Below are 9,192 nucleotides of genomic sequence, written 5' to 3'. Positions count from 1 at the left end.
ACTCTCCTAAAAAGCACATGCTTTATTTTCCTGTGGGCCTTCGTGGGGTCTAGTGATAAATACGAGGGCCCCGAGGTGGATGGGGCTGACGACTCCTGTACTGGAGGAGAGTGGGAGTCGTTCTTTATTGTTATAAAGCACCTCTCTGTGCGAAATAGATAACGTTCTCTGGCTGTCAAAAGCGGAGACGCTATCGTCATAGCTCTGCTGGACATCACTTCCAAATGACCAGCGTATCAATCATGAGGAAGTCCCCTGACGGAGCACCACTGGACGGCCCTCCGTCTCGGCAGGACCGCACTAGATCTGCAATCATGTCTCGGGCCAAAGTCCATCTGTTCCCCATTAATGCGGTAATTCCAGCCTAGCTTGATTCCCCCTGTTTGGCTGATCTCCATCTCGCCCCGACTCCAAACCCAGCAGACCTCCACAGAGAGAGAGAGAGAGAGAGAGAGAGAGCAGAAAGAAAGAAACAGAGGATAGAGACATAAGGAAAATGAGTAGAAAGGAAGATTGAGAAACAGAGCGACAGAAATAGAATGAGCAGTAGGGAGAGAGAGTGAAAGAGACAGATTTAAGGGTAAGAGAGAGATGGAGAGACAGAAAATGACAGAGAGAGAGAGAGAGAGTGAACAACTACTGTCTGTGTATTTGCTGCCTCGCCATACTCGGTTCTGATTGGAGCTGGGGTCTTGACTAAGGCATCACTGTTGTCACGGCGATCATCGCCTGAGCGTACGGCGTGTCTTAAGCCTGTTCCCCATGTTTTTTAAGCTAATGATGGAATCAGCAGGCGCAATAAAAAACCATATTGCAGAGCTTCTGAATGTGACTCTAGGTGACTATGAGAGCGGCTGAAAGTTATTATGCTTTTGATCACCTGCAGTGAAGGGGGCACAGTGTGGATAGTTAAGACACAGCACGACACGCCGTGTTTGTTGTTATTATTTTCCTCATTTTTTTAAATCCCACCCCGACCTGATTTATGGCGTGATAAGGTGAACTTTTTTTCCCGTCGTTGTTGTTGTTGTGGAAGGATAATTTCAGCACAGTTCGCCGCTCTCGGACTGCAGACCAAGTCAGTCTCAAGGCCTGTTTCTTTATTGCTTCCTCTCGCTGCGGAGTTCATGAGTTGTGGCGGCTGCTTCTCGGCCAGCGGTGGGTCTCATATGTTTTCCACATTCTTTTTCGTTTCTTTTTTTTTCAAATGTGGTCTCTGCTCAAATGGAATTAAAGCGAGTTGCTCAAATCATCCTGTCATTGGTCTCGACAGGCCTGGCCTACGTAATGAAAAAATCATTCAAACATGGGCAGCAGCACCACACAACCATCATTACAGGTTAAGATATGTTGGGGATGTATATATAAATACGGACCGGGTAAAGTCTTTCCACTTTTTCCCTTAACGCAGGACTTACAGTTTTAACACTGAGAAGTTGATGTTTAGGGCGGCACAGTGGTGCAGTAGGTAGTGTCGCTGTCACACAGCTCCAGGGTCCTGGGTTTGTGGGTTTGAGTACCACTCCGGGTGACTGTCAATGAGGAGTTTGGTGTGTTCTCCCTGAGTCCAGTGTCAACTTTTAAAGTCATGGGCACCTTGTTTGTTATGAAAATTTATAGATGAACTAATAGACTCTCATATTTAAGTGTCATTAATATGTCTTTTAGCACTGTACATGCTACATTGCAGTCTCTGTGGGTTTCAGGATGTGTTTTCATCATATGTAACTTAAGACGTGTGTGAAATGGCACCCTACTCCCTATTCCATATGTTACGCAGCACACAGCGCACTATTATAGGGAACTGTATTCAAGAGGGTACTGAGTTGAGCCTTGTAGTGGTTACTGGTGGTATTACTCTATGAGGTGACCAAAAAATAAAAACTGTCCAATGGTATGTGACATTGTGAAGTCAGTTTCCTCATTGTGTGTACACTGCAGTGTGTCAAATATCTCCCAATTTACCCATTAAACAAGTCTCCTTAGATGTTACAGCAACAACTGCCCTCCCTGAGAAGTCTGGCAGGAGCCACCACTTTTTAAAAATATATATTTTTTTTACCCTATGGAATATTACCAAAGGAAACAAAGTTGCACATTGTTGTTGATGGCTGCACCTCGGTCGAGTACTGTGTACTAGAAGTATGTGTTATAAGTGAGACTCTCAGTTATACCTCTGCTATAACTGTTGAGTAACGTTTCCCTGGCTTCAGGATTTCCAAAATTCTGAAAACATGCGTTTGCCCTGAACCACAGCAGGAGGCCCATTGTTTCTCAGGTTCGTAGAGGAGGTCTGAAAACAGTTCCCATGGATTTCCCTGCTCTGCCTTCATCACCATGCCTTTCACACTCCTACACTGCTGTAGTAGGAATGAAATTACTGGAGCTGGCCATGTTTACTGTTTTGTCATTATTTCATCTGTTTCTTTTATTTCATCTGTTGGACATGGACCGTGACCACCTGACAGTCTGTCTGTATAATTGAAATGACCTTTTACAGGAGTTTTGGGATTGCCTGATTGCTATTCCCTCAGCAAATTCCACTCATGTCCCGATCTCCTCCGACATGACAGAACAGAGATTGACGGTGTTTTTAAGTTGTTAATTCCAGGAGACACTCAGCTTTTTTACTGTTTCCATTCCCTGACAGGATGCAGTCGAGGATGGTGTGGATGGCGGGTCCGTGGCCTGCATACAGACTGCGTAGAAACCTGAAGAATCAACTCAGCGTCTGTGTAATTAGACACAATACATCTGATGAGAAGATGCAGGGCTTTGATTGGCGCTCTGAGGAGAGGAGGAATGTGATATATCTGATCTAGCCGAGCTAATTAGGTTATTCTCTTCCTGTAATGGCCATTTTGATACAGGAGAACTGGCGTGTCCTCCACCTAAAATGTCAGGACGGAGGCAGAAGCCAAGCTTTTATTTGAATTAGTGTAACATTAGATGTTACACGCAAAACTAGACCTTCATTAGTGAGCCGACATGCAAATACTTTCAATTAGTCTCGAAAGGGAAGCTATACAAAGCCGGCGCGCAACTTTAACTCTTTCCCTGAAGCATGAAAAGGACTGTGATTATTTATTCATATCATTAATCACTTATAGGGTCCTGTGCAAAAGTTTGGACACCCTCCGGTCAAGTGGCATGTGTTGCCAGTGTTTTTGAAGAGAACAGAAGTGAACATATCCTCTCTGGAGAACACAAGTGAACTGAGATTCGTCAGCTGTTTACTCAGCTTTTTCTTCTTATTATTTTTTAAATTATTAATAATATTTAGCATTTCCAGTGTCTCACAAACATTATCATCATCAAATGTAATTTAACATGGCAAGACGACCCAAGCATATTATTACAGTCATTCAAAATATTTTGTTTAATATCAGCAGCTCACTTGTCAGCTTTGTGCTCTGTGTGTATTTAAATGTGTGGTATCTAGAGAACATCTTCGCTTATTTCCAACTGAATCAACAAAAAAAAAGTCATCTGGCTCCTAAACTTCCTCACGCGGTGGTATTTTCTGGTTGGTATGAATAAGACAGGTTTACTGTATATGGTTAATGACTGTAATTAGAGAGAGACTCATAACGAGGCTGCACTGACCACTGCTGTTTGCAGTGGGATTCTTTTGGTGGGCTGTTACAGTGAGTACGGCGCTGAAACGATGTCAGGGAAAAATCCTGTAAATAATGCTTGCTTGTTGTAAATTGCCGGTTTAAACAGTCGACGCAGCATCTGCTTCATTTGAACCGAACTGGAATGGAGCCGAGCTCGGCGGCGTTCTCACGATAATGATTGCACCGCTCCGACTGGCAACTGAAAACAACGAGTTTTCTGCAAGTCCAAACAGTCCAGAAATCCGCTGCTTCGTCATAATGAGGCTGAGCTGACCGCTAACGAGGCCCTGCCTTTCTCAGTCACTCATTGATCTTACATATGGAACAAGTTTTCACGCAGGACAAACAAACACACACACATGAACATGAACATGAACATGAGAAAAATATCCCCGAAGCATCCCACCCAGCTATCAGGCTGAGGATGGCATTATCAGGCAGAGGATAACTACAGCGCAGCAGCCGGCAGCGTCTAAACAAACTCGCAGCGAAAAGCCTGAAGTAATTAAGCATCGGCAAAACAACAGCGAATGTCAGCAGCAGAATGATTACCTTATTAAAGGCAGGGGATCAGACGTGGCTAATGGACAGTTGGCAAGGTTCAGGACCTCCCTTTAATGACCATTGCTGCTCTCTAACAGCATCCTGTTGATACCAATTAAAAGGCGCGAGAAGCAAAAACACCTGCTTTAATTTCACAAAATCAAGCTTCGCTGATCAGGCTGCACTTTGGCTTCATTGTTATCTCTGTTTAGTTTGTTTGTTTACACTGTTCAGTAGTTAGTTAGATACACGATTGTCCAAAAGTTTGATACCTTCTACTGTCTATAGAGCTCGCGGGATTGCCAAAGCAACAGGTAAAACAATGTATATTATATTTTAAAAATTCAGCAAACCCATGACAGCAGAAGACTCTAAAAACTCTAAAATGTTTGAATACAGTTTCTTTAACAGTGAAATATTGTAAATAATTATATATCAGCTAAAACACTAATATCTGTACTCAATAATAACATGATTCCAAAGTAAAATACATGTGCGCTGTGTTTATTACAGAAATAGTCAATAATATTATACAATACAACAACACATTCATTTTTACTTTTTTTATTTGTAATCAAAAACTAATTACTCGCGCGTGGCTGTGAAAAGCTGCTTTGTTGCGGTTCTTCAGAAGACATTTTCTTCAAACTATTGCTTCACGCTACAAAATCTTGCTCGTTCAAAATATCTGCACGCAGGCACAGAATTGTGGCAGTTTCTCAAAATAATTGTGGCTGCACAACAGATGCTTATTCACAGTATGGCTAAGTCTCAATCCTTTCTCGCATCACAGTATTTACATTCTAATTGGTTTCTTTCTTTTCAGTAATATGGGTGTTTTACAGTGTATATATATTTCACATTACTATATTGTAAACAAAGCTGTTATTGAATATAAAATGTATGGTACACAGCAGTATCATATCCACTGCCACGGTATGTTTACTGTGAAATTCTGGCAACAACAGCTGCCAGTATTTTACAGTAAACTTTACACGTATACACAATCAAATCCTCACAGCATTAAGCATTACTACAACATCTCCCCATTCTCAAAGCCTTCTCAAAAGAGCAGAAGTGGTTCCTGAAGCAAAGCGAGACAATCTATTCATTAATACTCTTGACTTCAGAAGAAATGCTGAGTGTTTACAAGCTCTGGCCATGAAGTGCCGTGAGTTAGTGGCTGTGTAGGTAAATAGAGCTATACATGATGAATTAGTGACTATGTTAAGTAAGTCATCCACAGTGCTGTAATGTGAAATGGTCTCTTCTAGAGACACTTGCCGGTGATGGGAACCAGACGTTCCCAAGTGTTTAATGCCTCCAGGAAAGGTATTGTATGAAAAGGTTAGGAACACATGGCCCGATGCCTGAGACGCTGTTTTACAGCAGTTCTGAGATTACGTTTCAGCCAAAAACATCATTTTTAAAATCCATTCATACTAGAGTGGTATGCAGGGTGTTGTAAGGTAACACAGTCCCTCAAGCAACAGGAGATCCAAAAATTACAACTTATATGTTGAAAAGGAGCAGGCGGGATATTTCTAACACTGGCGTGGTGTGATTTGTGATGATACAATCACTATGTGATCTCCCTTCCACGGGTGGCACTGTTTTACTACATCCTAGAAAACTCTCCCCTGGTTGGACGGTTAGGGTTAGAGTTAGGCAGGGTAAGGATATGGTTAGGGGTAGGGTTAGCCTTAGGATTAGGGGCAATTTAAGTATAAGATTTAGGGGTAAGGGTCGAGTAAGGGTTATTTTTTAGGGGCAGTGTTAAGGCTGATTTTTTTACTCTGGGTACGTGTCAGAAAATATCATATGCATCCGCAAAGGGTGAAGTATATTTTATAAACACTATACATACACTGAAAGTGGTTTTTTAGACACGTGTAATGTGCTTTTGGATGTCTTACCCTTTTTCCATTAATAATTATGCACCTTTGGCCATTTTATTTCAGCCTCCCTCGGCTAAAATGCCTACACCGATGTCATCTTTTTACTGGTTTACTCATTTACGTGCAAGAAGAGCAGCATCTGCATTGTTATCAAGATATTATCCATTTTATTACTCAGTATCCAATAGTAAAGAAAATCAGTGGCTGGTTCCTGACACAGAGTTAAAACTCCACCTGTCTGGGCTGATTATTCAGTTTTACTCTGCTCTGCCTCTCTCTGACTGAGTAATCTCCTGGAGCTCAGCTCGGGAAATGTCCCAATAAAGCACTCCTGCCTCATGCGTTTCCAGTGAGCAGAATGTCTTTAGTGGCGTGAGCGAAAGGCTACTGTTTTGGGCCGTAACCCTGGACAAGACACGGCTTTGTGCTGTGAGTAATGTGGGGGTGGGTTGGGGTTTGAATGCATCAGTGGCTTGGGGACTTGGGTAATATCTGAAATGAGGGAAGACGTGTCTGCTGAAGTTGAATCAAAATGAAGGTAAAGCTCCTGTTGCCTGACGCCGCTCTCTGGGGCAGTTTTTGTGCCCCCTGTTATTTGCGGCAAATGAGAAAGAGATGTAGTCGCTCCCCCACTGTGACTGAGTGGCTGCAGGGATGAGGAATAATCCCAGAGTCTCTCCGACAGGTCACATGATATCACTTAGCCAAAATACCCAAGCCGCCACAACACGCTACAATTCACTCAGCGTTTGTTGCCCCTTGTGAAATGGAGGCCATTTTGTGTGACGCTGTGGGGACCTTTCTGTCTGTGTTTGTTTGGACTGACTTTGTTTTTTTTTTGTTTTTTTTCAGATTTTTATCAATGCGTTCCTCTAATTCTCGTGTTGTTTCCATTTGCTGATTATGTGCGAGCGCTGAAAGCAGGACAGCACTGGTTTTTTTTCAGCTTGAAATTGAAAAAAGCTGTTGATGTTCAGTCTCTCATACCTCTGCGCTCGCTTTGTATGAAGAGCCACATTCGAGAGTAAATGAAGCAATCGAATCCTTCCCACCATCACTATCCCCATCCCCAGCACTCCACTCTACTGCTTTTACATCAGCTTTGCTATACACCACTGTTGAAAAGTTTGGGATCACTGTTTTACATTATGTCAGGCCAATTTAGTGGCAGTAGCAGGTAGAAAGAGATTTTATAAAGATGCTACCACTCTATAACTTCATAGCTTTCAACTCAGCAAAACAGCTGCACTGCACTTTCTTGTGTATTTCCTCTGTCTTTCATTCTGTCTGTCTGCCTCTATATCTACCCCCATATATCTTTTTATACATCTCCAGATGTTTTGAACATCTGGCTGCCTCAAAATTTCAAGTTAAACGAACGTCTAACACTAGCTTCGACCGAGCGAATGAGACACTCTTGTTCCGACGACTTACTATTAGATCATTTATGGCACACTTGTATTTACATATGAACTACAGTAATCCATCTGTAGTAGTGAATATATCATCAGTAGTTGGTTTATAAAAGTATTATTAATGTGTTATAACAGACAATGAGTATAAAGTGGGAGTTAATAACTCAGTTTTGAATCTAAATGGTTCCCCAGCACTGCTTTGCGCAGTTTCAGTGAATAATGCGCAGGACCAAGTCTCCTGAAGCTGTGCTTTATTTTCTCTCTTCCTCTCTCTCTCTCTCTTTTTATCTAGGCCCTTATGGAATTGTTATTAGTGGGGTGTCAGAGGTGGCTGGGGCTGGAGTGTGTGATTGGAGCACAAAGGTGTGTGACCCCTTTGGCGAGCTGGCTGTGCAGCATACTGAGTGTGTTTGTTCTGGGGGCTTGGGGCTGCGTTGCCTGACCCTCCGTGCACACCCTGAGGCCAAGAGGAACCCCCTCTCCTCCTCCCCTCCTCCCCAGACCCCAACCCCCTCCAACCCCTTGCTCCCCAACTCAAAGGTAGCTGATTCCTTCTCAATTCCCCCTTCCACTTCTCCTGGATCTTCTGCCTCTGATGGACTTCCAGAGCGGTTTTGCATCTCCGGACGTGAAGCTAGCCGCGCTGACACTTCTCATAAGACGAGAAAAGTAATGAAGAAGAGCGTCTCACTCCTGTGCGTGCGCCGGAGGAGTGTAACCCGATCGTCCAGAGGCTCCCTACACATGTATATGAAAGACAGAAAGGGGAGTCCCCCCACCCAACCCCACAGCCCCCCAGAGTCGGCCTCAAAGCTGACCGCTATTCCTACTTGGTATGTGCCAGGTTGTTTCCTCTTATAAGCACTACAAGGTCAGAGCAATTTCCCAAAGTCAGAGCCCAGGGTCGACAACACACTTCCCTCTCATATCATTTTCAGATGGCAAGAAAACAAGCCGTGGCTGTTTGGAAATTATTGGCGGAGGAGGACGGGGAGGTATTAGAATTTGTTTGCGGTCTGCAGATGGTTTTCTCAGAGTGTGGGGAATGCGAATGCTTCTGCACGAAGCTCTATAGTTGGCAGCTTATGGCTGAGATTGTAGTTCACAGTCTATGATTTGCCTTCATTTATTCCTGAGTCTGTATGGTTTTATGGCACAGTATTTTCAAAGGCGCTCATTCAGGAGGGTGCATCGGCTGTCCATAAAACTAACAGAAACGGCTTTATAGGTTGTGAACTGTGGGAAGCCCTCGGGGCTTTCAAGGCCTTCTGAAAGGCCTCAAGATTTCTGTGAAATAACATAGTTTTTGTTCAATTTATTTGTAGAGACATGAAGCTTGTTGTAGTTAAACTCAGCAAATACTGTGGTCACTTTATCACTTCATTCCTAAGGAAATTATCCAGTGAGAAATGTTACACGGGATTGTTTTTTTCTTTGTGGTATCTGGGCAGATACAGCCGAGCACACGCTCCCACTGGTGAGGCAGGAATTAGTATATTATCAAGGGGATTTTGAACCGAAGGCCTGTCTCGTTTAGACACGGTGGGACGTCGAGGGTATGCGTACATGGTCTCTAGTGTAGTTCAAGCATCTGCCACCCAGAGACCTTGTGGAATGCTCAGACCTAGTTTGCAATAATTTAGGGTGCTCATTGTTGGTTTCAGGGGCTTTTATTTTGCCACACGTCTGGTCTTCAGTCAGAAATACATGCATAAA

General features: G+C 43.3%; 1 protein-coding gene across 3 annotated transcripts in view; it reads right to left on the bottom strand.

Moving 5' to 3' along the window:
* Positions 1 to 318: 318 nt before the first annotated feature.
* The window catches only part of ttll7 (tubulin tyrosine ligase-like family, member 7), a 108,357-nt gene continuing 99,483 nt past the window's right edge, over positions 319 to 9,192 (bottom strand). For all 3 annotated transcript variants that reach the window (XM_066647460.1, XM_066647462.1, XM_066647466.1), the window contains exon 22: positions 319 to 425. The gene's annotated coding sequence lies outside the window, so the exon portion shown is untranslated. The remainder of the gene's footprint in view (positions 426 to 9,192) is intronic.

Source organism: Hoplias malabaricus, chromosome 16, assembly GCF_029633855.1.
Source record: "Hoplias malabaricus isolate fHopMal1 chromosome 16, fHopMal1.hap1, whole genome shotgun sequence".
Lineage (NCBI taxonomy): Eukaryota > Metazoa > Chordata > Actinopteri > Characiformes > Erythrinidae > Hoplias > Hoplias malabaricus.
Note: the sequence above shows the minus strand (reverse complement) of the source record. Positions and strands in the feature narration are given on the sequence as shown.